Below are 21,160 nucleotides of genomic sequence, written 5' to 3' on the forward strand. Positions count from 1 at the left end.
CAAATTTTACTGACAGTGCTTCCCACAATATCCTTTTATTATGTTTTTTGTATCTGCAGCATCTTTATTTAATATGATTCCCTTTGTCATTTCTGGTGTTAGATTTTTGGAACTATTTTTTTTTTTTTGATCAGTTTCACCAGAAGCCTATTCATTTTATCAGTCTTTTCCAAAAAAACTAATGGTTGAAATTGTTGATGCACCCTCACTGGCTGCTTATTTCAAACTTTGTTGACTTTAAGATTATTTTTAATTATGTCCTTTCATCCTTTCTTTGTGTTTATTTTGCTGTTCTTTTTTAAAATTCTTGAGATATATGCTTAATTATTTATTAATATTCAAAGGTATACATTTTTCTTCTAAGTACTGCTTTAACTTAAGATTTATATGTAATATTTTTATAGTATTTCTGTTGGTATTCAGGTAAAACTATTTTCCAGTTTTGATGATGATTTCTTTGTTTCAGGGACCATTTAGTTTATTTCTTAAATAACAGATGTATAGGGAACATCTAGATATCTTGTTGGTGTTGTTTTTAGTTTCTAGCTTAATTGTACTGAAGACAGAAAACATACTTTGTGTGATTTAAGCCCTTGGAAATTTGCTGAAACTTTTTTTATGGTCACTTTTCATAAGTAGTCCATGTGTGCTAGGAAGAATATGTACTCTTGAGTGGTTAAGTGCTGTATACATACACACACTTTCAGTTTCCTTTAAAAAATTTGTGTGTGTGTGTGTTGTATTGTGCCTCTCTTCTTCACACCTATCTTCTAGCTTACTCGTTCTCTTTTCATGTGTCTATTATGCTATAAGACCAGTTTATTGAGGGTTATTTATTTATTTATTTATTTATTTAAAGACTAATGGAGACAACTTCCCACTGCCTTTTTGGGTTTTTTGTTTTTTGGCTGCATTGGGTCTTCGTTTCTGCACGCGAGCATTCTCTAGTTATAGTGAGCAGGGGCTACTCTTCATTGCGGTGTGCAGGCTTCTCATTGTGGTGGCTTCTCTTTGTTGTGGAGCACAGGCTCTAGGCACACAGGCTTCAGTAGTTGTGGCACGTGGGCTCAGTAGATGTGGCTCGCGGGCTCTAGAGCACAAGCTCAGTAGTTGTGGCACACAGGCTTAGATGCTCCACAGCATGTGGGATCTTCCCGGACCAGGGATCAAACCCGTGTCCCCTGCATTGGCAGACGGATTCTTAACCACTGCGCCATCAGGGAAGTCCCTATTGAGGGTTTTTTAAACAACTTTATTTTTTTTAGAGCAGTTCAACTTTACAACAAATTGAGAGGAAGGTACAGAGATTTCCCATGTACCCCCCTGCCCCACACAGGTATAGCCTCCCTTATTATCCACATCGCTCACCAGAATGGTACATTTTTCTTTTTACCAAGGATGAACCTACCTTGACACATCATAATTACCCAAAGTTCTTGGCTTACCTTAGGGTTCATTCATACTGTTCTACATTCCATAGGTTTGGACAAATGTATAATGATATACATCCATCATTATAGTATCATACAGAATATTTTCACTACCATAAACGTCTTCTGTGCTCTGCCTACTCATCTCTCCTCCCCTCCCTCACCTCTGGCAACCACTGATTTTTTATTGGCTCCATAGTTTGCCTTTTCCAGAATGTCATATTTTTGGAATCATACAATATGTAGCCTTTTCAGATTGACTTCTTTCACTTAGTAATATGCATTTAAGTTTCCTTCATGTCTTTTCATGGCTTGATAGCTCACTTATTTTTAGCACTGAATAGTATTCCATTGTCTGGATGTACTACAGTTTATGTATCTATTCACCTACTGAAGGATATCTTGGTTGCTTCTAAGTTTTGGCAATTATGAATAAGACTGCTATAAACATCCGTGTGGAGGTTTTTGTGTGGGCATAAATTTTCAGCTCCTTTGGGTAAATATCAAGGAGTGTGATTTCTGGATCGTATAGTAAGAGTATATTTAGTTTTGTAAGAAAATCGCCAAACTGTTTTCCAGAGTGGCTGTACCATTTTGTATTCCCATCAGCAATGTATGAAAGTTCCTGTTGCTCCACATTCTCACCAGCATTTGGTGTTGTCAGTGTTCTGGATTTTGGCCATTCTAATAGGTGTGTGTAACTACAGTTTTTAATTTTCATTATTGCATTTTTCATTTGAAGACATTTTGTTTAGTCCTTTTAAAGTTCTACTGGGGCACTTTTTAGAGTTCATTGCTCTCTGAACATATCTTCAAACTTGTTCTTATTTCAAACTATTTTTAAAAACATAGTATAATAGCTGTTTTATAAGATGCATTTGGTAATTTCAATGTCTGAAGTTTTTGGAATCTGTATCTGCTGTCTATTTCTCTTGCTCATGCTGGCTTTTTTCTTTTGTGCTTGTTTATGCTTAGCTATGTACCATTATGGCATATGTACCATTATAGCATATGAAATCTTATTTGAGGAAATTCTTTGAAGTCTAGAATGAAAGTTTTTCTTCTAGAGAGAATTTGCTTCTGACTCCTATATGGAGTTGCTATTAGTCTGCGACTACCTTAAGTTTCCCTGGACTGTCAACGTGATATAACCCCAGGCTGCAGAACTATGTAAGGGTAGCCTAAGGTCACAACTTCTCAGGAATCCACACCTTCCAACCCTTTTACCCCTGTTTCTTACACTGTTTTTCTCTGCTGTCTGCTGTGCTCACCAACAAACCATCCCACCCTCCTATAGACCATGGAGGCAGGTTTACTTCTGATTCACCATTATTCTGAAGATAGAGAGCTTTGGGGTCCCAATTTAATGAGTAGAAAGTCTCCTATGAGACTCCTCACCTTGGGCAGGCCCTGGGCCTTAACTTGCATTACCCTTGACCCATGAAGTCTATAAAACTGAAACCTAAGATAATTAGAGCTAGTCTTAGCTCTTGTATCCAGAATATAGGATGAGCCTTTGCTCATATTCCCTCCCTGAGGGCAGAATGGTGCAGGCAGCGAGCAGCAGTTGGAACAGGCAGAGAACACTTGTCGCTGTGGAGAAGCCATGTTAGGAAGGCTAGTGGTAGCAGAGATTGTGCCGTGGTGGCTGATAAAGAGACTGGACTGGACAAGTCTGCAGGCTATTTAGCAGAAACAGAAACTGGAAATCTGAGAAATTGTCAGAAATAGTTCACTGTGGGACATTCAGACACGGGGCTCATTTTTTGAATTAGCTAGAGTGTGCTTGCACCATGGTATTTACAGTTCCAGCCTGGTTTTCCCATGTCTTCTAGGACCTTTGAAATCAAGGTTATTCTTTTATTTATGATAAACTTAAGGTCAATGATAAGAGAGACTAAATATATATAATGAATGTATATTCTGTGTACTACCTTCTAGTAATTTGTCTTTAAAAATATTACTTGTGATTGTTGTTGACTTTAGCAGTTTACTTCACCAACAGTTACTTTTTGTGTAAATACATTCTGCTTCATATCCTTATATGTTAATTTACTTCTTATCAATTCAATTCATGAGCTCTCTTTTCAAATACACTACTGTGAAAAACAAGAAACAGCTTATTAGTGTCAATCTGTTTCCTTCCTTTTGTAGACATAAGAAAACAGGTTTTGCCAGTGGATAAATGAATTTATGACAATGAGGTATTATTTTATCTTTTGAAAATTATGTATAAATAATTTAAAGCAATATTTTATTTTCACTAACTTTGGAGAGTTCTGTGCTGTGTTTGGTGCCTAGAAAATTAGTGACTAATGATGTTTCCAAGTATAAGGAGTAGAATAGAAATAGCTGATTTCTTATTTTCTGTATGTTTAATCCAACAGCAGAGGGGATGGATGTTTGATGTTATGGATTTGCACACAGACTCTGGTGCCAGACTGTTTGCGTTTGAATCCTGGCTCAATAGCTTAATATCTCAGTGGCTTTGGACAAATTACTTAACTTGTCCTTGCCAAAGTTTCCTCATCTGTTAAAAGGATGACAATAATAGTACCAACCTTTCAGGATTGTGAGGATTAAATAAGTAGAGCAAATATGAACCATCAGTAACAGTACTTTATATATTATTATTATTTATGTGTACAGAATACAGACAAGCACTGAAAGTTTTGAAAAGTGATAGCAGGATTGGTCTACTGGAGACCTGCTCCAGGTTCTTCTCTCACTTGCCACATATCTTCCTCCTGGAGGGGTGATAACAGTGTAGTAGAGCCAGCAAACTATTGCTGTGTCCATATCTCTCCCATGGGATTAGAGAGAGCTGTAATGAGAGGGTCACATGCTGAAGGTATGCCTGTTCGTTACATAGAGAGCTTGGTTCCATCTGACTTCTTGAACTAGAGTGAGCCTTTACCCAAGTACTCCTCTATCAGGTGAGAGTTGGGAAGACACTGACAGCTTAATGCATCCTGATGATAGCAAGTTTTCTCCAGATATAAGGATAGAGTTAGGTCTCTTTAAAAAAAGTTTAGTCATAAGGCCATGTAGAAAATTATTGGTTAACTAGAAGAGGATGGTTTCTCATTTTCCATAGTTTATCTAACAGGGATTAAGCATATTTTAACTATAGATCATAAAATCTTTTAAATATTTCAATGTTTAATTCTTATAACTATATAGTAAGTCTCCATTTTTAGAATATTTGAAAGCAATAAATGGTGATTGGGAAACATGATCTTCCTATCCTGAGTTTCAGTAATAGTAGACTGTTCCTCCCAGCAAGACATCACTGAAACATTTTGAACAAGAATATATACATTACTTATACATATCTCCAGGGAAGGAAATCCCACAGATCCTTTGAATGATTTGCTCTTTTTAAAACTATAACTGATTTGAGATATTCTCTTATATCTCACTTAAGTCTGCTCTCTTGAGAATTAATCTTATTCTTACTTATTCATTCCTCAGTAAAGATGGAGAGCAGCTGATACCATCCTCTTCACATACTTGAGAACCATTATTAAAGAATTCCTTTGCTGAATAATCTCATTTTGTCAAGGCTTTTACTATAGGTTTTGTTTTTAAATCCTTTGATCCTTTTTACTGCTCTGTACATCTCTTTCTTGAATCTCTGAATCTAAACAATTTGTGCTCACGTGGGTCTGACCCATGTTTTATTTATTTATAGTTTTATTCTGGATGTGTCACCTCACATTCCTAATGCTTAACTACTATTTATGCATCGCAGTATCCCACTTGCTTTTATAAGAACAAAAGCATTTCAGTGGAGGTGGTACATTATCTCTGAGCATTTATTTGTATCACAGGTAAACTAAGCCCATTTGAAAACAAACAGCCTCCCTTCACACGCACACACAGAAGTGTATATCTCGATTGTAAATTTTTTCTAATTAAATAAGTTTTTGTTTGTTTGTTTGTTTGTTTGTTAACAGTTGTTAAAGAACAGCACTATGTTCCAGAGCTACTTGGGGTTAATTATGGTTTATCACACACTGAAGAAGAAAAACACAGGGTGCAAAGTAGATAAAAAGAATGAATTTTTAGCAATTAATTAAATTATATTTCTTTAAAAAAGATAATATATCTGAAATAAATAAACAAACAGATTTTGGGTTGAATTGTTAGATTTTACCAGTGGTATGCTTTTGATCTTTCCACTTTAAACATGGTATATAGGCATACTGTTTGTATTTGAAGTTTGCATCTGTCATTGGTATAGTTAAATAAAATTGGGATAATTACATTATGAAACTGGAACCAAAATTGGCAAGGTAACTCATTGAAATTTAAGATTTCCTTGATTATTGTATTAACTATCAGATTATATCTTGAATTTATGATTAATTCAAAGAGTACATGACACAGATTGTTTTCTTACTTTAATTATGTTTGCATGATAGGTTTATGATGTTGCCTTGTTGAATGACAGAATTTTATTTGCTTCTTTCAGTTGTGTCTTTGTGTCTTTAAAGAGCTTCTACCACTTTCTAAAAACACTGCAATCAGAGAAGATTTTCATTAAATCCTTCTTTCCATAGTTGCTCTCTTGTTTTTCTGATGAAATCTTTGTTTACTTTTCTTTGGGAGGTTTAGATTATGGCCAACCATTTACAGCATGTTCATAGTTTATTTATGACTCAAAATAAAATAAGACCAAAATTTAGTGAAACTTAACACTTGAAAGGTTCCATATGTTTGAATGTGCTCAGATTATTATTTTTTGCCTATAACTAAGTTACAGATCACTGAGATGTAACTTATGTGCAGGCACTGTATGGGATTTCATGAATATTTAGTGCTTTGTTTCTATTTCTGAGTCTGTGAAGTTTCATAAATCAGCACTGTTTTTGCTTGGTTGCTACATAGCAGTGATTTTTGTGCTGTCTCTTCTGTATTAAAACGGCTGAGTTTCATACAGTTTGCCTATGGAAATAATTCCTGGTAGGAAAAGACAAATTATGTTGGCTCAGTGTTAAAGGTTATGATTTAAGTATAATGGAAGCAGGAAATAGACATTTAAATTTTACCTTAAACCTCCAACTTTAAACATTATTTACTAACCTATGTTGTCTATTGGTTAGTAAATAATGAGATCTTAAGAATCTGTTTCCAATTTTGTGATCTGGAATCCAAACTATTACCAACTATTTTTTGTCTGAAAGCTCCACTGGCAATGTTTCTTTAGACTTTGTAACTATAAATAAAGGCTCTCAGCTATTTTATTGGGACGTTAACGTGTCCTAAGCCAGTGATTCCCAATATGGTCAATCATCAGCATTATCTGGGCTGTTTTCTGAAAATACAGATTTCCAGACTCAACCTTAGGAAATTTTTTTTACTTGGTAGCATTAAATCAGAGATTCTCAACCTTGGTTGCACATTAGAATCCTCTGGGGAGATTAACACCCCCCCCCAAAAAACCTGATAACTCAGTTCCATCCCCAGAGATCCTGATGTAATTCTGTGTCACCCTAACTTTAACCCAAACTCTGAGATCTTTTCAGACTAATGTCCAGCTACTTTTGAGAACCACTGCTTTAAACAATACATTTCTTTTTTAGAAGTATGATATTCAGAGTTTCTTATAGTGACTATTGATTTGGTTTACAATTTTACAATTTCATTACCATCTTCAAATATTTCCCTTTTTTTGTTTAAAATGTTATACTAATAACCCCTGGAAGGCTGATAGCTCCAAGCAAGTTCTGGCATGGGAAGATGTCTGAGCCTGTTTACCTCAGCAGGAGAAATATACGACTTCTTTGAGAAATACTACAGAAGCTGGATTGCCTTCCTCTCACCAGATAGAGGGCTTACAGACAGGGAGATTAGGGATAGTAGAGTTAGTAAGTTGATTTTGCTGTGCCCAGGATAACCAAGAGGCCTACTTTAGCTTGAGTTGACTCCTTGGCCCTTGGTAATAGTAGCTAGCATTTATTGAGTACTTACTATAAGCTGAATACTTAGAATTCTTCACCATAGCCCCACTTCCATTTTATAGGAAAGAAATGGCAAGCACGGGGAGGTTAAGTAACTTTCCCAAACTCACACAGTTAGTATGCAGTAAAGGCTGGATTCGAACCCAGGCTTGTCTGACTCCAGGGCCCTTATGGCTGCCTATGATGTCACCTTGACCACTTCCTAGACCACAATATGGTATAATAGATATGAATGAGGGGTATATAAGCATATCGAAGTCTGATCTCATATGAGCAATGTTTACATGTACAACTTACTTGACTTCTCTTCAATTACGCCATCTCTAAAATGAGATTAATAATAATACCTTCTTCACAGTGTTTATTATGAGGCATTTAAATAAAGCAGTAGCTTGGTACCTGGATTATAGAAGTACTAAGGAAGTAATGTCTGTTTTTATAAGTCAGCACAGTTTACAAGTCCAAAGACATAGAAATTTTGGGTTTGGATTGATTGTCGTTCTTCCTGTGGGTAGGCTAGGTTGTTCCAGTCAGTGTATAGAGATTAGTTAAGGTTTATTCTAACCCTGAATTTCTCTAATTTTTATAAATTGTATCATTCACCCAGATACATTGTCTCTACTTGGCAAAATTCCTCTGGTCCTACCATTATGGTTAATCATTTAGTTTGTTAAATAAATCTTATTTTTTCATTGATTTACATAAGAAAAACAAAGCTTCATTCTTGTGAAATATACTACTTTAGGTTCCAAGTAGAAGACTTTTCCTAAGGAATTAATATGGTAGCTTACTTAAAAGTCTCTCCCAACATGGTGCCACATGAAATTACTGAAATGGGAGGCAGAATACTTGAATTCTATTCTTCCTGATCTTCCTTCTTTAAGTACTGGGCAATTTCAGGCATGTTCACTTAACCTCTTAAGTCTTTGGTTGTCTTAGATGTAAATTTGAAGCTGTATTATATGATAGTGGTAGGTTCTTTGTGCTCTAATATTATGTGGTTCTGGGTATTATAAAATAGCAACAAGGATATATTTATACATGTAAACTGTGTATATAATGGGAACTGCAGTTCTCACCCACCAGTTCATCGTTTTAGTTCCAACAATCTCTTCCTTATTCTGAGCTCATTTATCGACAAGAAATAGGATTCTATGATTTCTAACTTTTTTATGATTCTATTAATCTTTCCTCCATTATCAGCCATTTGCCAAAAATGTAACAGCCCCTGTACCTAGAGATCTCTTCCTTGGTTACTCTCTAATAACTTCTGGAAAATTGCTTTATCTTCTATCTAGTATTTTATTACCTAATTAGAGTGTTTCTCAGATATTGATTCCTGGATATACATTTGCTTACACAAATAGTGGAAATCTTTTCCTAATTCACACATACAAGAGTTAAATCAATGGATAAAAGACTTCTTCCATAAAATATTTTAAAACCTCTGTCACCTGGTACCATTTGTTTGTGTTAGAACAAAATATGACAGAATATACCATTAATACAAAATTATTTATATTATAGTATAGTGATTCTCGAACTAATATCCAATCCACTGCAGACCAATTCTTTTGTAAAATACAATGAAAATGAATTACTAGAAAAACAATATGTTAAAAAGACAAAAAGTACAAATCCAATTTTTAAAACTATGTTGCAATAGACATAAAATAATTCTGTCAAACTGCTCTAAAATTAGTTCTCTCAAATTTTCATTCTCAGAGTCTATACTTGTCATAAACTGAAAGCAAAGAGTTCATAGAACTGTACTGATCTATGGATAAGACATTGAATTGCACTGGTCTTGAAAAGCAAGTTTGACTTTCTCTTTTTTGTAACTTTGAAATTCTTTCGCAAAAATAAGAGAGCTTCCTTATTCCCCTCTCTCAGCTTGTAGTATTCTTTAAGAGGCTGGATCTCCCTAGCTTCAGATAATTCCTACATTCAGTGACTGGATCCTTCAGGTTCTTTGCTGGATTAAAATGTAAGTAAAGTAGATGTGTATTAAGCCTTACCTGTATTTAGCCTCAGTGGAAGTGGGTTGCTCAGATCCTTTCTCGATAATGGCTTTTAATGAAAAGGAGAAGAGGACAGCCTGGGGGGAACCAAGTGACTCAGGTGTAGAGAGGGGTTACTACCAAAAGGCCATGTCTGTCTGGGCCACATGCCTGCTAATAAATCACCAGAGATTTATCCATGATTTTAATATCAGAATCATTGTCCAGGTGGAAAACAATCCAAAAAGTTGATGATAAGGGAAATACATGTAAGATGATTTTGTTGTGAAAATATCTGAGGCTTTAAAGGTGTTTTTTCCTTTTGATTTATTATAAGAAAGAATACAGAAATTACTATTGCTCAAAACAGTCATTCTACTGGAAACCTCAAATAGCAAATTAGAATTACATTTTTTTTGAAAGATAGTTGCTAGGAGAGTAGGTTTTCCAGACCCCAATTAAAGATTCATTTTGCAATCAGCTTAAGCCTATATTTTTGAAACTTGAAACCTTACTCATCTGGCAGAGAAAAGGATCATAACCACTGAGAGGGAATACAAAGATCTTTCAGAGTATCCATATTTTACTTCTAAATCTTAATCTTCAAGGACTTTTCCCTATACTTTAAAAAACCTTATTTGTCTGCTAAGGAATTTTCTGCATTATTTCACCACCAAAATAATTGTTATTATATTAACTATTATAATTCAAAAATCTACCTTTATAAGGACCCATGAGAGAGATTTCTCTCTGACAATGCATTAAAAATACAGTGCTTGGGCTTCCCTGGTGGCACAGTGGTTGAGAGTCCGCCTGCCGATGCAGGGGACACGGGTTCGTGCCCCGGTCCGGGAAGGTCCCACATGCCGCCATGGCCGCTGAGCCTGTGCGTCCGGAGCCTGTGCTCTGCAACGGAAGGGGCCACGACAGTGAGAGGCCCGCGTACCGCAAAAAAAAAAAAAATACAGTGCTTCTTCTGAGCTCTCCATTTGTTTTTGACTTTTTCTTACCTCTGTCACTTATTAGAGTTAAGCCTCTGATAATGTATTTAACTTTTATGGTCCTCACTTTCTCTCATTTCAAAGGTGGGAATAAAAATTTTACCCACTTTATAGAGTTTTTCTATAGATTAAATGAATTAATATATTGTAAGTGCTTAGAGCAGTGCCTGGAACGTAAGTACTTAAAAAGTGTAAGCTGTTATTATTATTGTTGTTACTGTTTTCTTTCATGGAACTGGCAATTCTTATAACTATTCATGTTTTCTTCTTTGCTTTTTCTCCTAGGAACGTTAAGGATCAAATCTGTTTCTTTTAGTAGCTGTCCATTATTCTTTTATTCCCCTTATTCTCAATTCTTCATCTGTTTAATCTTTATTCTGCTATTTTGTGTGCATATTCGCAGGTTGCCTCAAATTCTTTCTGGAATAAAGTGGAATATTAATCAATGCATCTATCAGTTTCTTTTTAAGAGACTGGATTGGATTATGAGTCCACCTATGGACAAGAGTAATCTGAAGGACATTTTAAAATCCTGATCGTCTTAAATCTGGTTTCCTGAACCTATCAGTTGAGAGGGAGATAGAATTATTATATTTGACTTGAAAAATCTTTACAACCTAGTTACTGGGGCCAGTCCTTAAAGTTACGTCGCTAGTACACCAAGCGGGAGTGCTGGGATGGATGATGGAGAGTCCACCTCAATATCAATTACAGTAGAGAATCCCAAATAGGAGAGTATCTTACCCACTTTTGTATCCCCAGTGCCAAGCCCAGTTTCTGGTGGATTACAATACTCAGTAAATGGTTGATGAATGAACATACCATTTTTGCCTGGGTGCCACATTTTTCATTTGGCAACTTCAGCTTAGGACCTCAGTTATAACCATAGAATTCCCTTAAATGAAACTTTTATTTTCTGGAAACAAGACCTTCATATCAAGCAAAACTAGGAAGCTTTTTGTGTTTTTTTCCCTGCCTAATCCACCGTCTGTCATTCCTCCATGCTCACTCTGTATTCTGACATTATTAACTCACTTATCAGAGGAAGGTCTCTGAAACCAACATGCTTTTTCCTCTCATATTTGCCTTTGAACCTGCTGACCGCTCTGTCTAGTAAAGTACTTACCCTTTAAATCTGGACCAGGTCTCTGCCTCTCCTGGGAAGATTTCTTTGCTAATTGGCTCCGTTAGGCAGAACTAGACGTGCCACATTTATGACCCCCCCATGCCTGGTATATATCCTCACTGTAGTCCTCTATACTTTGTATTTTCTTAGTTTGATGCTCAGGTAACATGTAATGGAGAGAAAGCACAGGTTTGGCAATTGGGCAAAACTGTGTTGGGTCCTTTTTAGCTTTGTAACTAAGCCCTGTTACTTAACCTTGCTGAGGGTCAGGTTACTTGTTTTGAAACGAGGATAGTAAAGTCTATCGCATAAGGTGTTGTAAAGATTAAATTAGGTAATATATGTAAAGGCCAAGCACATAGTTGGTGCTCAGTAAATAATAGAGTAGGCGCTCAATGAAGATCATGTACCAGATTTATGATGATAGGTGAAAAATCAATTTGAATTTTGATTTAAGGCATTAGATTTTTTAGAATTAAATTTATTTTAGGGCTATAAGTATGAAAAAGGGGAGAATCATGTTTCTAACTGCCTCCGAAAAAGCACTTAGTATAGCGCCATGTGTTAATAGACAGTCATTAATGATTTTGATGACTGACCAGCAAGCAAATTTGCTTCCTTTCTTTACATGTCTTTAAGGCTCTATCCAGAGTCAAAGTTAAGAATGATTAGCATGGTATTAGAGCAGAAGTGCTCCAGAACCTCACCATAAGCACTGGTTTCCAGATGAGGCTATTCTTGAAAGACTTAATTTAAGCTTTTCCACTTAGCGTTTAATGTGACTTACTTTGTACAATGACAAAGCTGCAGGTGTTAACAAAATCTAAGAGTTTAAAAATGTGCTTGTGGTATATTTAAAGTGACCAAAATAACTTTTTTTAAGATTCAAAAATAAACTGTTGACATAAATCACAGAAATACCACTGCTTAAGAAATAAGATTTGTTGCATTTCATCATTTTCACTCGGAATTAAAGATCCTCTGTAATCTAGCCCCAGTTTATCTTCCAGACACCTCCGGCACCCACCCTCTTCCCAGACCCTCTAGACAGTCCAGTCTTAAGATGGATTTTTTTCCACCTCTGCCTTTAATTCCTCCTTAGCCTCTGATGTGTTTTTGTGTAGAGACATGCCTTTTCCATCTTCTTATTCAAACTTGAGCTGAAGCTCAGGGCCTGGCAGGTGGTGAGGGCTCAAGACATATTTTATTAGTGGCAGGTGACTCAGAGAGGCCTAAGCTAGGCTATGGAGAAATCAAACACATCCTGTCCTTCATGGGAAAGTCAATGACTAGAATTGTTGGAGGTGATGGCTGGTCTCCCCAGACTGGTCACAAAAGCTAATGCTTAAACTTCCCTGGCAGTATGCTTGATGGAGAATGAGTGTAGCCTGAGTGGCAGGGGAGCTGAGGTTCACAGACTTGGCCCCCAGACAGTGGATAAAAGTCAGAAGGGAAAGGCAACTTTGAATGAATCACAAGGCATAACATATAGCTGGTCTTTCAGCTTAGATCTTCTCTCCTCAGCTCCTAGCTTCCTCAGGATTTGTGGCAGAGCCCTGGGGAGATGTCGCCTAAGTGAGAAGACACACAAGTGAGAGCCATCAAGTGAGGGGTGGGCAATTAGTTCCTTTAGTCAGCAGTACAGGGGGGCAGCACATTTGGAAAGCTGAATGGGAAGAATAGGATGCTTAAAAAAATTATTGGCATCCCTGTCTCTCTGATTTCTCATACTTCCAAACTATGAAGCCTAAAGAAAGTTCTAGAATCTGGGCTCTTTCTTAGAGAAACAAGGTAACAGCATTTAAAGTGCCTTGTAACTCCTTAGAAGAGATTATTTCTCTGTAGGGTCTCTCAGATGGAAGAAACCAAATGTGACATTTCACAATCTGGGAAGGGGGAGGCATCTTGCTAATTGAGAAAACATTTCTATTCACAGTCTTTAGACTGAGATTTAGACTATACTATCCCCCAACTAACATCTGTTCTTGGTAAAGATAGCATGGCTAAATTCAACCCGTCCATTATTTAAAGGATAAGGCATGTCTCCATTTTACCTTGGTGGGTCTATGGAGAAGGAAATACAATCAGGAATTTTTACAACCTCATGACTACACCAACTATTCTTTTTACATAGAATAACTTATTTCTCCATTGCCTCCAGAAGGGAATCTGAAAGGCTGAGCATTAATCTTAAAATACTGACCAATTAATAAGAGTTTAAGAGACCCAGAGCCCAACATTTGGTAAGTTTGCATCTCTCACCAACAGCACTCTCTCCCCACCAACTCCCTGCAGTATTGAACTCAACATAAACATTCATGAGCATTATAAAACACAAAGGAACTATTTTCTTTGCACATCTGCATAATAAGTTGTTAATTTTCAACCCAGTTATATGTAAATGATGACTGCTGTATATGAAATACTTCCCTTGCTTTTAATCAAATGTTGCCCATCCTTTAAAGCCCCAATTAAATTCTACGCAAGTTTGCCCTCCCCACACTCTTTCACCCCCAGCTTATTTAATTTTCTAAGTCAAAGTAACAGATGCAAGGGACACGGGTTCGTGCCCCGGTCCGGGAGGATCCCACGTGCCGCGGAGTGGCTGGGCCCGTGAGCCATGGCCGCTGAGCCTGCGCGTCCTGAGCCTGTGCTCCGGCAACGGGAGAGGCCACAACAGTGAGAGGCCTGCGTACTGAAAAAAAAAAACGAGAAAAACAAAAACAAAACAAAGTAGCACCCTCTTTTTTAACCTCTGAATTTAAAGCACTGTTATCTATATTTTGTATCTATTTGACAAAGGCTCAAGGAAACGGTATGTAACTGGTTAGTCTTTCATTAAAAACTTAGTTACCTTAGCCACTGATTTGTTCATACTTGATTGGGTTAGATATACTGTAGCCCCAGGAGCTAAAAATTTGGGAGCTCTAGTCTACAAAAAATTTCAAGATAGTTTCTAAAAAGGAATAAATGAACACTTGGCAGGAGATGCCTGTCACAAACACTGTACACATCAAAGCAGATTCCAGTAGGAACTTCTCAATGGCGAACATTAGTTCCTAGTATTTTTACTTGGAATTGAACATAAATATGTAAAACTTCATGTTTATCTATTTCTTATTTTTAAATTAATAAGTGATCATTGTTGAAATTTTGTAAAGTATGAAAAGGCATAAGTGAGTAGGAAAGAAAGTCACTTAAAATCCTACTACTCATTTTGGCATACTTCTTGCATTTTTTTGTTACATATTTGAGACTTTACATACAATTTCATATCCTGTTTTTACATTTAATATTATAACATAAGGGTTTTCCTTAGTTATTTGAAATACCTAGCAAACATAATTTTTAAAGCAAAAATGGATATTTCTTTGTTTCCTATTCTCTCTTATATGAATAATTCATGCTAGTTATAGAAATTTCAGATAATGCATAAATGTGTAGAGCAAAAGTAATTCCACCCCACAGAAATAAATGCAGTGAAATTTAGTGTATATCCTTCCAGACTTTTGCCCATGCATTTAAACAAAAAAGTATGCATATATACAGATAAAATATATGTACATAAATATGCAATCCTGGGATCACACTTTGTATACAGTTGGGCAACCTACATTTGCACTTAATACATTTTAAAATATTTTTGGGCAACCTACATTTGCACTTAATACATTTTAAAATATTTTTGGGCAACCTACATTTGCACTTAATACATTTTAAAATATTTTACTATCTATCATCTACATGTTTATTCTTTACCCCCTTAAATAACTGCATGGTATTATATCATAAAAAGAATTTTAATGATTATATAAAACTCCATTGAATAGATGTATGTAGTGTACTTAACCTCTCCTCACTGCATACACCCACTCTGCCATTGATGGAGACATTGTTTTGTTAACTTTTAAAACCAAGAATAATTCTAAATTAAAAATAATGCTGTGATGAACATCTTTACCAATAAAGCATGTCCACACAAAATTATTTCCTTAATAGAGCCCCACTGTCGAAATGATTGATTCAGGTATGTGAAAAAGCTTGACTCCTGATAAATATTATACATTTTCTGTAGTTTTAATTTCAAACTTTCTTTGCTATTCCTTATTTCATGTAAAATGCTTGCACCTACCTACCCTTTACTTTTTAAACTCACTGTATCCTAAAAGTCTTTTACATTTAAATTTGCAGTTCTGTCATTTTCATTGAAGATATTGGACATGCTTTTATAATGCTTTTATAAGTTTGAATTCAAGAAAGACGACTGGCTAGATGGCTGGTGTGTGTGAAATTTGTTTGTAGATTGACTTGATGGTAGTTTCTGGCACTATCTTTTGTCCTTTGTCAGCCCCTTTGGGAAAGTTTATGACAATAAACACAGTGTAGCATACCCCACAATATGAACTTGGTCTTCAGGAACGGGCATTAACTGCTTTCATTCTGTAATAGTATCTACTGAGAGATGAGGTTTTATTTAGGAAAGTGCTCAAGACTGAAGTCTCTTGCAATATCTATGAGATGTGTGCATTCAGAGTTAAAATTTCATGAGAACTTTGTTCAAGGAATTACTTTTCACCTCAGTTCAATGTTAATTTACTTTACTTGTAAGCAAACAGAATGCAGTGATACTATTTCTATCCTAAGAACATATGCATGTTGTTCCATTAGTAGTAATATTTTCATCAGAACATTGTTGAACAGTAGCAAGTGATAACATTTGTAGGCAGTAATCAGAGACTTGACAGCTTTCCTCACCACTAACATTCTTCCTTCTAAGAGGTGAGAGATGTATATTGAATAGAACACTTCAGAAAAGAATTATTAGCTGTTAACTCAAATACCAAGTTGAAGTTGGATTACTCAAAAAAATAAAACCGGCCTTCCCTGGTGGCGCAGTGGTTGAGAGTCCGCCTGCCGATGCTGGGCCCGTGAGCCATGGCCGCTGAGCCTGCGCGTCCGGAGCCTGTGCTCCGCAATGGGAGAGGCCACAACAGTGAGAGGCCCGCGTACTGCAAAAAAAAAAATAATAATAAGAAGAAAACCATCTTCTGAGGTATCCTAGTGGCTTCATTTTATAGGTGACAGCCATAGTAGAGTAATCCTCTTATTTGAGGAGTCATCAATCCTTGTCCTATCCAAGAAATGAATACAGGTTCACGTATCTTTAATAGCATTTAATTATATTATCCTGATTTTTCCTCTTGATTTACTTATCTCAGTGTTGATTATTCATCCTCCATTTAACAGCTTGGGCCCCAGCTTTCCTCCATGAGCCTTGGCTACATTGCTGGCTTGGCTTGAAAGGTAGGTGTGTGACAGGGAAGTTATCGTCACTAAGTTCATGAAGAAACTAAACATAAAGATAACGAATGAGTTACAGTCATAATAACAGTAGCAGTAATGATTAGTGCTGACATTTATGGAGCACTTACTTTGTGCCAGGGACAGTACTAAGCACTTTACAGGCAATAATTCATTTAATCTTGACAGCAGCAACTTATGAAGTATATGCAACTACTATGCCTTCCATTTTACAGTTGAGGAAACCAAGGAACAGAGAGGTTGTGACATGGTATATTCAGCTAGTAAGGGGTGAAGCCAGCATTGAAGCCAGGATATCTGGCTCTGTGGTGCTTAACCACCTGTGCTGTGTTGCCACTGAAAATGATAAATAGAAGTGTTTGGACTAAACTTTCTGGCTCCTAGTCCACTGCTTTTCTTGGATAATAAACCCTATGTACCATCTATATACTGACTGAGGATACAAAATATGTAAATTACACGGTCCTCATCTTTGGGAAAATTTTCTGACCAGCATTAAATGCACAAAACACCTTTATTTGGAGGATGAATTGAAGGAGATAGGGCCAGTTCATGGAGAGCTTTGATGGTCCAGCTGAGTAATCTGTGGTCATAACATAGTTGGTTTCAGTTACATCAAATATAATGTTAATGTATGTGGTCATTGACTTTAAATCTAACACTCTCTTTCTTTGTTTCTTTCTTCCTCCCTTCCTTCTTTCTTTCAGCCTTCCTTCCTTTCTTTTTTCCCCACCTATATAGCATTTGTGTGTATTTCTATATAACTTCAGTTAGTTATAAGGATGTTTTAAAACTTGTTATAAGTATAGAAAGAACACTCACTTCTATTTAATATGAAAAATCCTCAGCTAAATTTATGAAATATGGAGAAAATATTTACAAATAATTGCAGTTTTTTTTGCTCTTTTAAGGAAGGTATCATAACTAGGTCTAAGAGAAAAATTGGCTTAGATGTCCTTTGCCGATTGGCTTGTAGTAAATAGATCAAAATTATTTCTAAATAGCATAATAATGATCCACATGCAAATGAGTATTTTTAAATGCTTAAAGGTACTTGAATATAGTTTAAACAGTTTTCATGAAATTTTGTGGAAAATTTATTTACTTAAAAAATACATTCTTTAGGGCTTCCCTGGTGGCGCAGTGGTTAAGAATCCACCTGCCAATGCAGGGGACACGGGTTCGAGCCCTGGTCCCGGAATATCCCACATGCCATGGAGCAACTAAGCCCCTGTGCCACAACTACTGAGCCTGTGCTGTAGAGCCCGTGAGCTACAACTACTGAAGCCCACGTGCCTAGAGCCTGTGCTCCTCAACAAGAGAAGCCACTGCAATGAGAAGCCCGTGCAGCGCAACAAAGAGTAGCCCCCCCTCGCCACAGCTAGAGAAAACCCGTGCATGGCAACGAAGACCCAGTGCAGACAAAAATTAATTAATTAATTAATTAATTTAAAACTTAAAAAAAAATTCTTTAGAGATAGTATACACATTAGTCTGGCCTTCTTCTGACTAATTACAAATTCAGCTTTAGTGGAGTGTGAATTAAAGAAGTATTGTTGCTTTTCCAATGCTGCTCATTCTATTTGGAAAAATTAAGGAAAGTGTTGTCTAATTCTTTTTAAACACACCATGGTATCTGGTACCAACAGTGGGTACTCACTAAGTGCTGCTGATTGATGAGGATGAAAGGTCAGATGTGCCCCAGGAGTGCATTTACCAATGTAGATAGTCCGTTTTGTGGGATAAAATCACAGGAAATGGAAGCCACTTTTACAAAAGAAGAAAAAGAAAAAAAAAGATTTGGTTTGTAATTTTTTTCTGGTTGTTTTAGAATTTCCATTTTTAGATGAATTTCTCACTTGTGTGAATTTATGAAAGGCAAATTATGACTTCCAGTGTTTTTCTCTCAAGCTATCTACTCAGTTTTCCATTCTACATCCCTCAAATGATTTGATTCTGTTAGAAATGTTACATGTAATTCTGTATTTACAGAAGGAGTGAATTGCTAGGGAGGGTTTGAGATTTGCAGTTTGGGTCGCAAGCATCTCTTAGATTACCTCCTCCATATAGTCATAGTAAGATTATGTTCAGCAGGTAACCTGACTTAACATCAAACCTGAGCAACTAGAAAGTGAAACAGACAAACGAAACTCTTCTATTTTCAGAGAAACAATTAGGAGCATCAGTTAGAGGATCACTATACTATTGAGACTTGATAAAATCCTCAAAATAAAGGTCAAGATGCAGACATTAACATTCTCAAATACTCAGAGTGTAAAATTACTTATTAAATTCAGTCAATTTTATTGCAGTCGTACTATATACCAAGTACTGTTCTAAGTGGTTAGGGATAGGACACTGAATAGGACAAAAATCTCTAACCTTGTGGAGTTTGCATCAAGTAGAAGTGGGGGGAAGACATACAGTACTCAAATAAATAAGTAAAAAATACAGTCATCAAACATAGATAGGGACCATAGATATAAGGATGGAAGGGGGATAAGGAATGACAGAATGTGAGGGGGGTTCAATTTTAGTAAGTGACTTATGAGTAAATACTAACATGACGGGCTGCGTTGTGCATATATTTGGGAGAAGAGCACTGCTACAAAGGAAATAGCAAGTGCAGAGGGTCTGGGCAGTGGTGTGCCAGGCATGCTCAAGGGAGTCATAGAGCTATAAGACATGAGGTCAGAAGAAGAAAGTGGGAAGTAGATCATTATCCAGGGATCTTGCAGGCCACTGTTGAGACTTTGGCTTTTGTTTGTGTTGGCTGCTGCCTTTTTTTTTTTTAACATCTTTATTGGAGTATAATTGCTTTACAATGGTATGTTAGTTTCTGCTTTATAACAAAGTGAATCAGCTATACATATACATATATCCCCAAAGTGAATCAGCTATACATTTACATATATCCCCATATCTCCTCCCTCTTGCGTTTCCCTCCCACCCTCCCTATCCCTCCCCTCTAGGTGGTCACAAAGCACCTAGCTGATCTCCCAGTGCTATGCGGCTGCTACCCACTAGCTATCTGACATTTGGTAGTGTATATATGTCCATGTCACTTTCTTACTTCATCCCAGCTTACCCTTCCCCCTCCCCGTGTCCTCAAGTCCATTCTCTATGTCTGCATCTTTATTGCTGTCCTGCCCCTAGGTTCTTCAGAATTAATATTTTTTTTCTTTTTAGATTCCATATATATGTGTTAGCATACGATATTTGCTTTTCTCTTTCTGACTTACTTCACTCTGTATGACAGACTGTAGGTCCATCCACCTCACCACAAATAACTCAGTTTCATTTCTTTTTAAGACTGAGTAATATTCCATTGTATTTATGTGCCACATCTTCTTTATCCATTCATCTGTCGATGGACACTTAGGTTGCTTCCATGTCCTGGCTATTGTAAATAGAGCTGCAATGAACATTGTGGTACGACTCTTTTTGAATTATGGTTTTCTCAGGGTATATGCCCAGTAGTGAGATTGCTGGGTCATATGGTAGTTCTATTTTTAGGTTTTTAAGGAACCTCCATACTGTTCTCCATCATTTCTCTAATGATTAGTGATGTTGACCTTCCTTTCATGTGTTTGTTGGCAATCTGTATATCTTCTTTGGAGAAATGTCTATATAGGTCTTCTGCCCATTTTTGGATCGGGTTGTTTGTTTTCTTGATATTGAGCTGCATGAGCTGCTTGTAAATTTTGGAGATGAATCCGTTGTCAGTCGATTCGTTGGCAAATATTTTTTCCCATTCTGAGGGGTGTCTTTTCGTCTTGTTTATGTTTTCCTTTGCTGTGCCAAAGCTTTTAAGTTTCGTTAGGTCCCATTTGTTTATTTTTGTTTTTATTTCCATTTCTCTAGGAGGTGGGTCAAAAAGGATCTTGCTGTGATTTATGTCATAGAATGTTCTTCCTATGTTTTCCTCTAAGAATTTTATAGTGTCTGGCCTTACATTTAGGTCTTTAATCCATTTTCAGTTTATTTTTGTGTATGGTGTGTTCTAATTTCATTTTTTTACATGCAGCTGTCCAGTTTTGGCAGCACCACTTATTGAAGAGGCTGTCTTTTCTCCATTGTATATACTTGCCTCCTTTATCAAAGATAAGGTGACCGTATGTGCATGGGTTTATCTCTGGGATTTCTATCCTGTTCCATTGATCTATATTTCTGTTTTTGTGCCAGTACCATACTGTCTTGATTACTGCAGCTTTGTAGTATCATCTAAAGTCTGGGAGCCTGATTCTGGCAGCTCCGTTTTTCTTTCTCAAGATTGCTTTGGCTACTTGGAGTCTTTTATGTTTCCATACAAATT

The sequence above is a fragment of the Grampus griseus genome (genome assembly GCF_964374135.1).
Source record: "Grampus griseus genome assembly, chromosome: 9".
Classification (NCBI taxonomy): Eukaryota; Metazoa; Chordata; class Mammalia; order Artiodactyla; family Delphinidae; genus Grampus; species Grampus griseus.